The sequence below is a fragment of the Uloborus diversus genome, chromosome 4, assembly GCF_026930045.1.
Source record: "Uloborus diversus isolate 005 chromosome 4, Udiv.v.3.1, whole genome shotgun sequence".
NCBI lineage: Eukaryota > Metazoa > Arthropoda > Arachnida > Araneae > Uloboridae > Uloborus > Uloborus diversus.
Genome location: NC_072734.1, coordinates 35,549,484 through 35,564,818, shown reverse-complemented (window position 1 = coordinate 35,564,818; position 15,335 = coordinate 35,549,484). Strand labels below are relative to the sequence as shown.

Below are 15,335 nucleotides of genomic sequence, written 5' to 3'. Positions count from 1 at the left end.
AAAAATCTCGGGCTCCCTTCTCCCCCTCCCCCCGTGCATGCTTGAGGCAGGGCTCCGCAGTCGGAAAGAAAATTATCATCTCCGGCTCCGACATCGACTCAGGGAATGTTAGAGCTTTTAACTCCGTCCCCTTTACTTCAAAATCAGTATGACTCCGACTCCGCAAGTAATACCAGAGTTGCAGACTTGGGGGGAGGGGAATGACTTACTCCGTCTCCGACTCTCGGAACTCCTGAATCCGATTTAGACTTCTTTATCCCAACATCAGTCCGACGATGACTCCACGACTCAGACTCCGCAAACTTGGATGTTAGGTATTTGCGTTTGTGATGCCGGACTGATTTTGGAATAAAGAAGTCGGATTCGGGTGTTGAAGACTTTAAAATTCCTAGAGTCAAAGTCAGTAATTCTCCCTCCCGCCCCCCGAGTTTGCATTTCTGTCAAATTTGCGGGGGTCAGTTTCCTAGTCGGGCTGATTTTGGGATGCAGGAGTTGGAGTCTACAGCCCTAAAATTCTAGAAATCGAGTCCGGAGTTGTTCACTTTCTCTCCGACTACGCAGCCTTGGAAATACATTTGCGCTTTGAATTTTTTCGATTTGAATGAATTCAAACATTCAAAATGTTCATTCTCTTCATTTTAATTCAGTTATATTTATCTCTGATTTGCGTCAATGTTAAGTCTAAGCAATATGGTCATTCGATTTTCATTAATGACGTTTGACAAAAATATGAAAATGTATTCAGAATCTACACATTTTGTTAAATGTTTTCTGTGACAAAAACAAATTTTTCGCGTTGGCCTTAATGTTAAAAAAATTTGAACTGTTCAAAAATACCCGGAAAAAAAAAAACTAAATCAGGATAACCTTTTCTATCCATGTTTTTCATCAAGAGCTTTTTCTAATTAAGCTCGTTTAAGGCGAATTCGCCTTCGTTCGGGAGTTGCAGGCGCTCATGTTAATTTTTTTTTAAATTGTTCAAAATTGAACGAAAAATTGTTCAAATCAAAAAGTTAATTTCTGTTCATCATCTTCTGCAGGAACTTTTGGCCAACAGAGTTTTTTTTTTTTTTTTTGAAGCAAACCCACTTGTATGTGCGGGATTTATATTTGTCTGAAATTTCTCCGTAGGCACCTCCGTAGTTTTTGTTTTTGAACTGTTAAAATCAAAAGTGAAATATGGGAATAAGCTTTCCTCGCCGAGATCATTCGAACGAAAAAAAAAAGCTCTATTCGGACTATTCACTCAAAAGTTATAAATGGGGGGGGGGATACAGACCGACATACACATTTTCCACATTTCAATACTTACTTTCCAATTTTTAGTTTTTCTATTTTATTTTATATTTTTATTTACTTATTTATTTATTGTTGATATTTTCAAGATGCATGAAGCCTTCGTCCATGCCTTTTTCTTCTTATATTTTTAAAAGAAAGTAGGCTAAAACGAGCCCAATAGGTAACCGGGTTTTGTTATTAATATTGTAGGTTTTGAAACACAAACCTTCTCATAAAAATAAAGCCAAAAATGAGGGGTTGAAGAAGCATGACTGGAAAAAATTATATGGTTGAAAGGTTTTCGTTGTTTTGACTGCATGCATTCGCTAATATGACTACTTTTCAAAACATTTGCAAGCTAAGTAAGCCACAGTATTAAACAACTTTATGAATCTTTAAGTTCTCGAGTTTATGAGTATCACTCGAGCTGTTAGCATATGCAAAACAAAAGATAAACATATGGTAATTTCTAAAACAACTAAATTCTCGGAAAACATGGAGCTGGAATTAATAACATTTCTTGGAAATCCCCAGAAAATTTTGAGGTGTTTATGTTTGAAGAGGGTTTTCTTTGACTTATTTTCTCCCTTAGATGCATTTACCTCAAACAAAAGAAGTGGAAACATTGAGAAAAGCCAATTATTTGTCCTCCCTGAACGAGTAGAAGGCTTTTAGGACTAAACAGTTTTTCTTCTTCCTTTTCTTACTCTTGTTATTTCAACTATGTTTGCTTTTCGCTCTTAATGAGCCAAGACGTAGATATCTACAGTTTTTATTGGTCTCCGTCTATATTCTGCTGAGAGAAATTGCTGAAAGGCTGCAGACAGAGTTTAGAAGCTGTCTCAGGGAAGACCTCCCACGAATAATTTTTTGAAAAATCAGATGATAGAAAAGAAAGAATTAAACTTTTTTTTTCTTTTTAAATAACCGTTTCAAACTAGACCGCTTTCCTTCGATTCCAGAGGTAAGCAACTTTTTTTTTGAATTTCCCGTTCACTTCTATATCTGTTTCAGTACTAAGGGGGGAAATTTGGCGAAATTCTTCAATGGTAAATAGCGAGTTTTAGTAGTTACCAATTTTGACATTGTCCACACTAAAAAAAGAATTGTCGAAGTTAATAACCCTAAATGAATTAATTCGTGTAGTATATTTAATTTACATTACATTATTTCATAAAAACTGCATTTTGATTTGCGTAGAAAACATTTTTAGGATTACGTAATGCCTTTAGTGCAAATATTATCTATCAATATAAAGGCAGTAAACGTTCTTTAGAAAAGTGTCCATAACTCCGACCCTTTGCTGCTACTATCTACTATATAGGTGGAATGTTTTTTCTGAAGTCCATTAGAACGTTCCAAATAAATCGATAGCTCCAGTATAATATTCAAAATTCAAATTTCAGCAAATCTAATTCTCACAACTATCTACTCGAAAACTAATATTTAACAACTGTAAGAGTAATTTGATGATGAAAGGTTTAAAGAATTCAAAAATATTTCTTCAAAAAATTGAAAAAAAAAAAAAAAAAGGTGTGCGTAGTTCATGCACAGCATTGTTCATTTTTTAGTATAGGCAATTATTTGTTATTTCATTAATTTTTTGATTTATTTTAAAGGAATTCAAAACTTGTAAAAGCTATACTAGTATTTTATGATACGAATGAAAAGTATGCATTATTTTGAACATTTGCGTTATAATGGTCTTTTGTTACAGTGACACATTTGGTGTGGACGGCGGGAGTCGTAATAAAGAACATCGACTGTAATAATAAAATTTTGCTATTAAAACATTTTGGAGGTGTAACTCTTGCTTATAGACACTGGATAAGAATTAGTTAGCAAATGTAAATGGGGTGGGGGGGGGGGGCAAAAAATGCAAGGGAATCCAAATTTTGTATATTACAAGGGAATACATAAAGCATCTGCTGTTCAATGAACTATTGTACGGTTCAAAGACAGTTGAGGAAATCAGATGCTACACACAAAGCTATAGCAATGTTTTGCGTGCTTTCTTGTTTCTCCTCAAAAATATTAGAAACTTCTTGGCGTCACGAACTCTCAACATATGTGGCAGTGAGAAGTAAAGGGATGTAAGTGAGCTTTTAAAGTTTTGAGAAAAATGTTTTTGAAGTTAACATCCTAGGTAGGCTTTCATTGAATTTTTTTTTAAATCATGATGTATAACAGCACCTCCAGATATACTAGTTCTATATCTTGCCCCGATATAGAGGAGAAAATCTCTTACAATGTGTACAGATCATCTCAAATTTTTAGTTTTGGTACTTACCATCCCTTTGCTTCTCACTGCCTCATATGATGTTTTTACTTCCTTTTACAAAAAAGGAAGTGTTGTATTCGCGAAAAAATTTTCACTCAAAAATCGACCTTAATTTCCATTTTGCTCACCCCCGAATGACAGTTGAGTTTTTTTTTTTTTGGACTCGACCACACGTGAATAAAAATGCCTAAGAACGTATAGACACGCGAAATATTCATTTTGAAGATTCCCGAGTTAGTTACATCGAGTTTTCTCGTGACGTCTGTATGTACGTATGTGCGTATGTCGCATAACTCAAGACCGGTATGTCTTAGAAAGTTGAAATTTTGTACGTAGACTCCTAGTGGGGTCTAGTTGTGCATTTCCCCCTTTTTGGTTGCATTCTAGTGTTTTTAAGGGGGTCTTTTGTCCCTTTTTGGGGGAAATCATTCTTAATTTCGATGTAAACTCGAGTGGTGTTACAATTTGGCGGACACTTGGCGATATATCGCCAGTCTTTTGGTTGCTAAGTTTTGTCGTCAACTTGACGACAAATTTGGCGATTTTTTTTAAAAATCTGGTTTTAATTTAGCCACTGTTGGTGATATTTAGAGAGTAAACTATTGAATTACATTAAAATTACCAGTAATGTGAAAATGACATTAAATTGGAGTAAAAGGAAGTCATGTGAGGCACACATCAGCTCGTTTAAGTTTAATGACAAGTGATCCAAGAAAATTAAAGTTTCCTTTAAATATTGAATTAGCAAGGAATAAAAGGGATATAACATTTTAGTTGGAGTGTGGGTGTAAACATAATTATGTATAGTGTTCATACACAGTTCACAAGAGGCACTTCACTCTAGGTAGATTTTCTACTTTACAAATTTTGTCGTTGTCATTCCTCACTTTCGATTTTATGAAATACTTATTCTAACTAAGATGACTCACTGCCCTCCCTCCCCCCTAGTTCAAATGTTTACTTCAGATCCAGCAAAGTAAAAAGAAACCTCCAGCTTTGTCTACTTTATCAAACGTGATTTTGTACAGCCAGACGATCGTAAATACAGAAAAGAAAGTACTCCAACGCTTTCTTCTTCTTAATCTCCTCTTCCTTTCAGTTGACCTCTCTACTTTCTGCAAACTCCGAGCCGGGGAGAGCAAACGGAGAAACAAAGAGCAGCCTCTTGAACTCTTCTGTCTGCCCAGAAGGGTGTGTGTGTGCCTCCAACGAAATCCAGTGTACCTAGGAGGGGATAACCTCACCTGAAGATGAGAAGTAAAATAAAATGTTCAACGCATGGGGTTTTTCTTTTAAGCCATGTATCTCACTCTTGATTACGATTTTATTGAACCGGTGAACATCAAAACGGGGTTTTTCTTTTTAGTCGCCCGTGGCCGGTACTGATGTTTTTACTAGTAGCCATGTTTTTAAAATAATGCCACTTTCTTTAAACTAAAATTGCTAAACGTATGGATGGATACAAGGGAGGGGGCAATGGGGGCGATCGCCCCTCCCTTGGGGGGCTCTACCTGCAATATTTCGACATAGAAGTTCAAAAAGTATTTTTTAATCAATCTGCAAAATAAAATTTAAAAAAAAAATGAAGGGAACTCTCAACCGTAAAATGTTTTGAATATTTCAAACTTGAGGTCTTAAAAACGCTATTTTAAAACATCTTTGATAAAGTTAGAGGAAGGAATGAGCTTCAAGCTCTCTCCTCTGCTAATTTTTCCTTACTGTTGTTTCAAGAAAACAATTTAAAACCTTGCAATTTTTTCAAAATTCAAGTTCTAAAAACGCAATTTCGCCCCTCACTTGAAGGATTCTGGAATCCGTAATTTGCTAAACGTTAATGATCATTATTGATCTTTTTTTGGTAGCCACTGGTGAGTAGAAGCAAAATTATTAGTCTCCATTACTTTTTTCTAGTCTGCACTCTTTTTTAAAACCAAAAGTAACTATACAACAAATAAGATAAATAAATACCTTTGTGCTGAATAGTAAAGTCAGACCAAACAACGTAATTAGAAGCACAAATTTGTAAATTACAGCAGACACGTGTTTCGGCGTTACAGGGAACGCCTTTTTCAATGCAAAAATAATGAGCTTATGGATGAAAAGACATCCGACAAAAGCCTAGTGTCGGATGTCTTTTCATCCATAAGCTCATTATTTTTGCATTGAAAAAGGCGTTCCCTGTAACGCCGAAACACGTGTCTGCTGTAATTTACAAATTTGTGCTTCTAATTACGTTGTTTGGTCTGACTTTACTATACAACAAATAGTTGATCTTTCGAATTTCTACCAACTCCCGAGCCGGGGAGTGGGAATGGAGAAACAAGGAGCAGCCTCTTGAACTTTGAGAGGGTATGTGCGTATGTGTGTGCTCCCAACGAAATTCAGTGTGCCTAGGAGAGGTTAACCTTTCCCGAGGATGAGGTGTAAAATAAAATGTTCATCTCATATGTTTTTGCTTCATCCTATGTATTTCACTATTGATTGAGCGCTGGATTTTTAATGTACTTCCAAAGAAACGAAATTTATTTCACAATTATCTTAAAAAAATGTATTGAGAGGGGAAATGATTAGTCATGACCAGAGGCCGGTTTAAATTACAAAATATTAAGAGCCATAAAACAAGCTTAGGTACGAGACAAATTATTTTTACAAGTTTGTAGGAAAATTCAGTGTTACAAGGTTTTCTGAAAGATTGTTTTGAATGAACTAAAGAGTCAAGGTAATAATTTTTTAGTTGACCGGGTGACTTAGCAGCCAATATTTTTCGGACCCTGTTCATTAGAACTAGACAAAAAATGTATCTCCACGTTCGTTATTTTTTAAACATGTTCCGGAATACTGGTACCACCAAAAATATTTCAAAGAAAAAATGTAAACATATTTGCTTCGTTGGCGCTATTTATAATATTTTGTACAAAAAATGCAAACCATTCGCGATTTTGCTATGAACAACTATAAAATGAAAGAATGAATGTTGTATTCAAAACATTGATAACAAGAGCAATGTAAAATAATAATAATCATTCATAAAATTATAAACAAAATATAAAGTTAAAACTGAATTATTGCAGTATTATAATGTAAGAAATGAACAAAATGTGTGTTTAAACGTGTTATAAAAACGTGTATCACGTAACATTAAAGGTTACTGTCTGACCACGGATTGTATGGAAAGACAAACATCCGTTTTACAGCCAGAAATGGACAAATCTATTATTTTTAGTGATGTCAGCTTTTGCAGAAGCAGGGTCTCATTCAAATGAGCAGAATACGCGCATCAAATTTTTACTTTCCCCCCTCATTCAGATAGATTTGTCTTATCTGGACGTTTGAAAATTTCATACAGTCCGTGGTTGGACAGTATATAGTATCATATCAAAATTTCAATGTACATATGATTTGTTTTGAACGAAAATGCGATTAATTACACTATCTAGGAATGAAATTATGTTTTTGTATTCTTCAAGCTTTATTCATTGATGCTACACGAATTAATGTTTTTTTAACGGTTTTAGAGCCGCTAAAATGGTTTTGAACGTTTTTATGTACGTAACTACAATAGGAGATAATTTAACTCCTCGACAACCTATTTTCACGCATTGAAAATCAGAAATAAATATAAATTTAGTGAAGCGTGTTTTGAAGCTTTATACTTTAATTAGAAATGGGGGAAAAAACCTTTTGGATTTCCTAAAAATATTACATTGCGGTTTTTTTCCTTCATTCTTTCAAATTCAAGGACTATAATAAGTCATAAGTACTTATTATAGTCCTTGAATTTGAAAGAATAAGCGAAAATAATAATAGCAATAATAGCAATGGAGGCGGAAAATACTTTTATTTTCCATTTATTTTATGGAATTCTATTTATTTTATTTTCCATTATTATTACATTTTTAATTATTTTTTTTAACATCAGATTTCTAAAACAAAATGTTTCATCGTGTGACATCACAAGTGAAGACAGCAATTTTGAATCGGAGTGCGTGGTTATCTTTTCTGGCCAAATATCACCTTTTGGTGATTTTGTTTTCACTGCGGGCAATTATTAGCAGAACGAATGTTGTTAGTTGAATAAAATTTGACGAAGTTTGGCAAAGTCCTAGCACTTTATTTTGATAACTCTAGCGATTTGTTCATTTGTGACGTCAGCAGCGAAAATGAAAACAACAGCTTTTGAAATTATTTTTTTAAGAGAGAAGAAGTCAAAATTAAGAAAAATAGGTAACTCGCGCCATGTTTTCGACCATGCTCTTTCAGAAAAACATATTTTGGAAAAATGGAAACAAGCCATTCGAATATTTTATTATTGTTTAGATTAGAATTTAAAGTACAGAAAAGTTTATGTGCCAAAATTTGAAATAGTACACGCGTTTCTTTTTTTCTTATCATTCTTCTATTTCATCCTTAGAAGTGAGTATTTTAAATGGAATTGATCGCTGTTTTTTGCTTCTTTGAATAAATTTTTACTTTTTAATCGTTGAGAAAAACAAAAATAAATGATTGCAATTTTAAAATTTTGCGCAGAGCTTAGAAGTTTACACATCAATAACCATTTATGTCAAAAATAAAATCGTGTTCTCGCGCTTTGGAATAAATTTCCCTTCTTTCGATCAATCAATTGCCGTCGATGCTAAGACTACGAGTAACTGCATTACGATTTTTATTAATAACTTTTATCTGTTTCTTAAAACAAAAAGCTGGAAACATATTGGGAATCTCGGAAATTTTCTCAAATTTTGGTGTTTTTAGGGCGTTTTTAATACTTTTGAGTGATTTTGGTTTTCTTAGATAACAGTGATTCCTTTCGGCGTTAATGCAAAAAAAGTCTTTAAAAAAAGCCTCAATTTAGCCGAATCAAAAACTTTTTCGTAACATTTCTTCGTCTCTTTTCAACAAAGTGGATGCAAATCTGCCCGTTACATCAGGACTTATATTTGATTGAAATTTAATCAAAGGTGCAAGCATTAAATTTGATTTATTTTTGAATTTTTCAAAATTGAATAAAAAAAAGTATTCAGCCCAAAAAATAATTTGTAGATCTTAGCCTAGATCATTCATCCAAAAAATATTATATTTAAATCAGACAGTTAATTAAAATGTTATAAAGAAAATGAGAAGGGAAGGGGCGTAAACAGAAACAAAGACAAATCGACATGTCCCTGTCACAAAACCGTACTTTATTGAGCAATCACAAATTCGTGAAATACACCGCCAGCTCAGTCATTTCCAGCCGAGGACTGCAGTTTCGTGAATTCTATATTAGCTACCAGTTTGTTTCGCACTCTTGGCTTCCTTATGAGGTTTTCCATCTCCAGCTCAGTCACTTTCCTATGCCGGGCTGATGAGTGCTAATAAGCACAAAACTGCAGTCCTCGGATTGGAAATGACTGAGCTGGCGGTGTATTTCACGTATTTCTGCTTTAGCCCTGGCTAATGGGCGGTAATTTACTGAATAAACCTTGCCTCGCGTTCAATCTTCGAGTTGAACCGAACCATTGCTTCGGTCACTTGTCTGGTCTGCTAATTCTATATTAGCTACCAGTTTGTTTCGCACTCTTGGCTTCCTTATGAGGTTTTCCATCTCCAGCTCAGTCACTTTCCTATGCCGGGCTGATGAGTGCTAATAAGCACAAAACTGCAGTCCTCGGATTGGAAATGACTGAGCTGGCGGTGTATTTCACGTATTTCTGCTTTAGCCCTGGCTAATGGGCGGTAATTTACTGAATAAACCTTGCCTCGCGTTCAATCTTCGAGTTGAACCGAACCATTGCTTCGGTCACTTGTCTGGTCTGCTATATTAGCTACCAGTTTGTTTCGCACTCTTGGCTTCCTTATGAGGTTTTCCATCTCCAGCTCAGTCACTTTCCTATGCCGGGCTGATGAGTGCTAATAAGCACGAAACTGCAGTCCTCGGCTGGAAATGACTGAGCTGGCGGTGTATTTCACGTATTTCTGTTTTAGCCCTGGCTAATGGGCGGTAATTTACTGAATCACAAATTGTTTATTACCTTTATTATCCTCACTTGGCGAAAGTTGCTGTGTTCTGATTTTTCAGATTGCCATGACGGTGAAAATAAGCTAACTCGTTGTTTTGCTATTTAAAGGGACAAATTTTCGTCGCCGTGGTTACAAATCGTTTGCATTCATTCAAAGCTTTACTTCAGCAAATTTTACTTTAAAAAAGGGGAGGTGGTGCAAAATTGCTTTTTTTCAGAAAAAACATGAACATACTGTTGGTTCTACGTTTAACGACTTTCAAGGGACCGCAAAAAATCGTCCTTAAATAGAATGCTTTTAAAACTAAAGTGGACCATTTGGGACCGTGAAACGTCGTCGTTAAGTAAAGAAAGTCGTTAAATAGAGCGTCGTTAAACAGAGAGCCAACTGTATATGAATTCAAAAAACAAATCTTCATCAAAATACAAAATTTTCAGATTACCGATTCCCATCATTTAAGATTGATAAGAAATAAAAATTCATAACGTTATACACTGTAAATCATCTTTATAATAAGTGTATTGTTGGATATCGGATATAAAATTCTTATCTTGATCACCGCATTCTATCATCATTTCTTCTTTTATGGATTGGCCTCATTTTACCTATTCTAGTAAATCACCAGTCACAATAGGATGGAAGCAAATTTCTTGGTCATTTGCATTCCATACCACTTGTATATACAGATAACTCCACGAGTAGGGTCCCATCACAATTTGTGACTGCGAAAAACATGATTTGAATTCAAGATATCAAAATTCAAACAAATGGGTGATGTTAATATTATTTAAAAAATGTTTTTATTGTTATTTAATATTGCTTGACTTTATAGTTGCTTTTTGCGATGTTTTAACGACACATTAAGTCTTCTTTCATGTTTTTATTTTTACTTGAAAACAGTTTAAAGAGTAGAAAAATTACTTAAAATGACTAAAAAACTTTAAGAGGGAAAATATTTTAGGTCATAATTATTATTTTCACAGTTATGAAAATATCATACAATACGAAATTAAAAATAAACTTTTCCCTTGTTAAAAATTTAGAAATTGTGTGTGCTCCTTTTCACTACACTTAAAATAAGATATTGATTTGAAAATAAGGGGGAAAAAAATTAGCGACACAACAAAGCAAAAACTATTTGCGAAGCATAAAATCGCGTGTTATTAAAAGATAACCCTTTTAAGTAATACTTTTTTACAATTTTGTTGAACAATATCAAAGCAAATTAATCATCAGCATTATGTTTTTTAAACACAATTTTAAACCCAATCCTTGAAATTAAAATTGATTTTTTAATTAATGTTTGATTGATAGCAGTTTCTTAAGTTCATTTTTTACGATTATCAGTTTGAAACTCTGCTATAACGAAGTTTCCAGAAATGAAAGGTGAAAGGAGTTAATTGTTACGAATAGTATTTATTTAACAAAAAAATACCCAGGGCTGCAGAGAGCCAAGACGGCCCCTAGTCAGTTCTATCACCGGGCCCCCTGCCCCGAAAAAAAAGAAAAAAAAAGAAGAATAGAAAAAGAAAGGGAAAAAAAAAGAAAATAAAATCAAAACTGCTTACTAGAAAATAATTAACTCTATAAAAGTGCCACAACAGTTTATACCATTAGGGTAAATTTTACTTAATCTTTGACGTTTCTGCTTATTCGTGGTCTAACCCCCCCCCTTTTTTCTTTCTTTTTCTTTCTTTTTTTGGTGACAGTGTCGCCCCCCCCCCCCCCCCAAGGACCGAGTCCCTACTTTCCGACTAGGCTGACATGGCCTTTCGCCGGGCCTGACTATACATGTTGTTTAATACTGAGTTCGGTGTGTGTTTCTTTGAAATTTACTACGCTTTTTTTAGTTAATTCGAAATTTTACGTTTACAATATTATGCTGCAATAGTATTAGTTCTGATACATCTGCAGTATTTATTTTTATCGTAGTCATTGCGATTATCATTTCTTACAAAACAATACAGCGTTTCCTTCAGATTTTGCATACCTGACGCTAACAAAGACATCAAAATTGTGAAAATTTGAAAGTGCCAAATTCTTTGTTTATAATATTTTTTTATAAATGTTAAAAAAAACTATAATTTCGAACGCACATATATGAAAACTATATCTCTTCTTTGGAGTTATTAAAAAATATCAAATTGGGCTGAAGTTAGGTTGTGTTCACATCAGATAATTTCTTTCATTTAATAAGTACGGCATCTTTCGCATTTGCTTATGTCAATGCCCTTAACGTAGCACCCCCTTACTTAAATGACCTATTGTAAGTGAAATGAATAAAATGTGCAGACAAAAGCAAATTTTATTGATAATACAGATTTTACGAGAAATGTGTTTAGTAAAATCTTCCCCGAAACAAAAGTGTGGTTAAGTTCCTGTTTTGTACGATTAATATTTTGCATTGAATGAAACAGAACACTTGCTGTTTTGCTTTAAAAATGTCTGTGGAAATCGCCCAGGTAATTTAATTTTAATATTTGCACTCTTCCAACTTCCAATCAACTTTAAAGTTTAAAACAGCAACCGACTTGCACGAAGCGGTCAAAAAGCCTTGCACCCAAAACTCCTCCTTCTCAGCGACTCCGACCTTTCTTTCTCTCTCAAAAGAGGGAAGGGAAGAAGAAAGTGGAAGAAGAAGAAAAAGAAAGCAGAGTGAAACTTCGAGGTCAGAATCTCCCTCTGCTTCTTCGCAGTCACGTGACTCACCACCCCACCTATTTAGCGAATCGGGGAAGAGGAAGGGCAGGCGAAAGTGAAAGCGAACTTTTTCGAAACAGTTTGTCTGGAGCGCGTCGACGGCTCAGCATCATCCCATCTCTTTCTCTCTTTCTATCTCTCGCTGCCGATCCTCTGCTTCTCCCTCTTCGCGTTCTTTTCTGTTTTGGTCGGTTGCCTTGGAGACGACGGACTGATGCTCATGGATGCCTAAGAGCAGGTAAGATTAAATTCCGGGAGTTCCTTTCTTATTGCAAAAAAGGGGGAATCTTGTAAACTACAGACATATCGCTCGTTTGGAAGAAGAGTACCACAGAACGAAATTTTTAATTTTCTTGCATTTTCGCTTAAAGGCCTTCAAAGGACGCTATTTTCTTTGGAAAATAATGACAGATCTTTTGTTCTAGTATTAACCACTGGAAATCACAGCAAATTTACCTTTCTTAATGCAAATTGCCAGAAGAGTTCAACTTCAAACGCTTCTCCTGTAAAATATAATTTCTTCGTATTGTGGTACTCTTCTTCCAAATAAACGATATGTGCATGCATAAAGTTTTCTCTGTAACTTTTTTTTTCCTTCTAATGATTAAAAAAAACTTGATCATCTATTTCTGACGATTTTATGAGAGCTCAGTACCATTTTTTGAAAAATTGATTATTATTTTTCCTCAAACGTAGACTAACATTTTGAAAGGATTATTCATACGTAACCAGCTAAAATACTACTGAGCAAAAAGTATTGCAAGTTTGAAAAATCGATTTTTTTTGTCTTCAAAATAAGTTATCAAAAATAGTATTTTTGAAATTTAACTAGTTTTTTTAAAGTGAAAATGTAGAAAAGAAGTTTAAAGAAACAATGAATGAAATTTAGTACCATGAAATAACGAAAGAAGTGTTACAAAACCTTGAGGAACCCCCCATGCCTTAGGCTACTGTAATCAAACGAGAGACGGTCTAAAAATATCAAATTTTTCGGTTCAGTTGCTCTTACTTATTATTTTTTCTGTTCAAAGAAAAATTAAAATTATATCTTTTTTTTTTTTTATTTTAAGTGCGGAGAGACGAAACGAATTCCAAATTATAACAGCATTTCTTATATTAATTTTTTTTAATAAAATTTAATACTTGAGTTCAACAACTCAATCATATGATGTCTTTGAACTTATTTAACATTATGAATAAAAAGGCACTATAGAAAAAACTGCATAAAAAACCTTTTTGAAATACTTGAAATACTTTTCAAACTTGCAATACTTTCGGCTAGTACTCTATTATCTGCTAAAAACTGTGTCCAACGTACTTGGCCAAATTTTGAAAAGTAAGTGTCGGTTGTAAAACAAAAGGTCGTGTATATAAATCTTTAGCCCTTTAACGCTAATTTTTTTTTTTTTTTAAATGCTTGAAATGCATTGTGAAAATACTTGAGTACCACTTGTACTTATGACGATTTTATAAGAGCGGAATACCCCGTTTTTTAACGTAGATCAGCAACATTAAGTAATTATTATTCATACGCAGATTATTTTACCTGTTAAGAACTGTCTCTAATTTACTTGATCATTTTTTTTCAAAAGCAAGTATCGGTTGTAATGCAAAATTAATGCGTACATAAGTCAAATTTTTCTTTAACTTTTTTTATTATTGAAAGGTATTGTTAAAATACTTGAGTTCCATCTCTGTTTTTGACGATTTTATGAGAACGCAGCAACTTATTTTTTATTTATTTTTTTTACCGCAGACTAGCAAGGTAAAAGGTCTTTTTTTTATGCGCAATCGTATTAATAAATGCTAAAAACTGCCTTCAACATGGATAAATTTCAAAAAGTAACTATCAGTTATATGCACGTCTAATAAAGAACAGTTTTTTTCCACGAAGGGTGCACGCCAGAGCGGGGGGGGGGGGGATTCTGAACTTGGATGATCTGAGAATGAATTATTAGTTCTGTACCTCAAAGCCAGACTAAGTCCAAAAATTGCGATTTTCCGTTGATTAGTGCATTGTGTGTAGAACTCTACTCCGCATAGAGTCATGTGAAAGTAATTCTTAAAAGTAAAAATCTCTTTCAGTTTTTTACCAGTGTTAAAAGAGCGGGCTTCCCACCCTTTGCATACGCCAGAAAAAAGTTTTTCCTCTTTCCTGTACCATAGTGTGATTTACGTCTTTCTGGCTCTGAGTTACATAATTTATCATTATGAATGGAAGAAATAAACTTTTAAAAATGTCGACTAAGCCTTTTCTTTTTCTTTTTTAACTAAGTTTGTTTTATTTATTACACATGGTTTGAAAACTTGCTAAAAAAATGACGGCTTATTTCTTCCATAAGGATTTAAGCAAAAATTCAGACAATATGAATTATGTACCACAAAAGAAGGGGTGTCAGAATTTTAGAGAATTTAACAAAAAATATCATAAATAATGAAGACTAAGATACTTTGAATATATTTTGCACTTTAAAAGAAATTTATAAAATTCTTTCTTGTATTCCGTTAGAAATTCATATTTTCATTATCATAATGCTATGTGTACTAAGTTTAAAGAATATTACAAGTTCATTCTAATTAACTCTTCTTATTAATTAAATAACTAATTTTAGTTGTATTACTGAGATGGAAAATTACGTTCCTATAGGATGTAGCAATGTTTTGGAATGCTGGTTAATTTTAGGATTAATAATTAATTCTTCTCCTCGTTATTTTTATTATTTACTTTGCTTTGATACCTCAAAAATCTTAGCTCGAAATTAATAAATACGAGCTATGAATTCAGTTACCTCATGAAATCGTTTTTTGGAATTTATTATGGCCCTAAAAAAATTCGTTTGTTTTACAAGATCGATATATTTTTTTGAACGATGTATCGATAACGTCAATATCGGAATTTTGAAATCATTTGTCGGCGTTAACTATGTATGAATATGCACTGAAAAAAAATCGATGTAACACAACATTCGATATTTTTTTTGAACTATGCATCGATGCCGTCGATGTTTGAATTTTAAACATCAGTGTTCTGAAACATCGATGTTTTTTTCTTTTTTTTCCCTTTTTACCTTGAACG

The 15,335-nt window shown here is 33.7% G+C and overlaps 1 protein-coding gene across 1 annotated transcript in view; it reads left to right on the top strand.

The window, feature by feature from the left end:
* Positions 1-12,356: 12,356 nt before the first annotated feature.
* Positions 12,357-15,335, top strand: part of LOC129220274 (metabotropic glutamate receptor 2-like) — a 134,985-nt gene continuing 132,006 nt past the window's right edge. The window contains exon 1 of the mRNA XM_054854658.1: positions 12,357-12,497. The gene's annotated coding sequence lies outside the window, so the exon portion shown is untranslated. The remainder of the gene's footprint in view (positions 12,498-15,335) is intronic.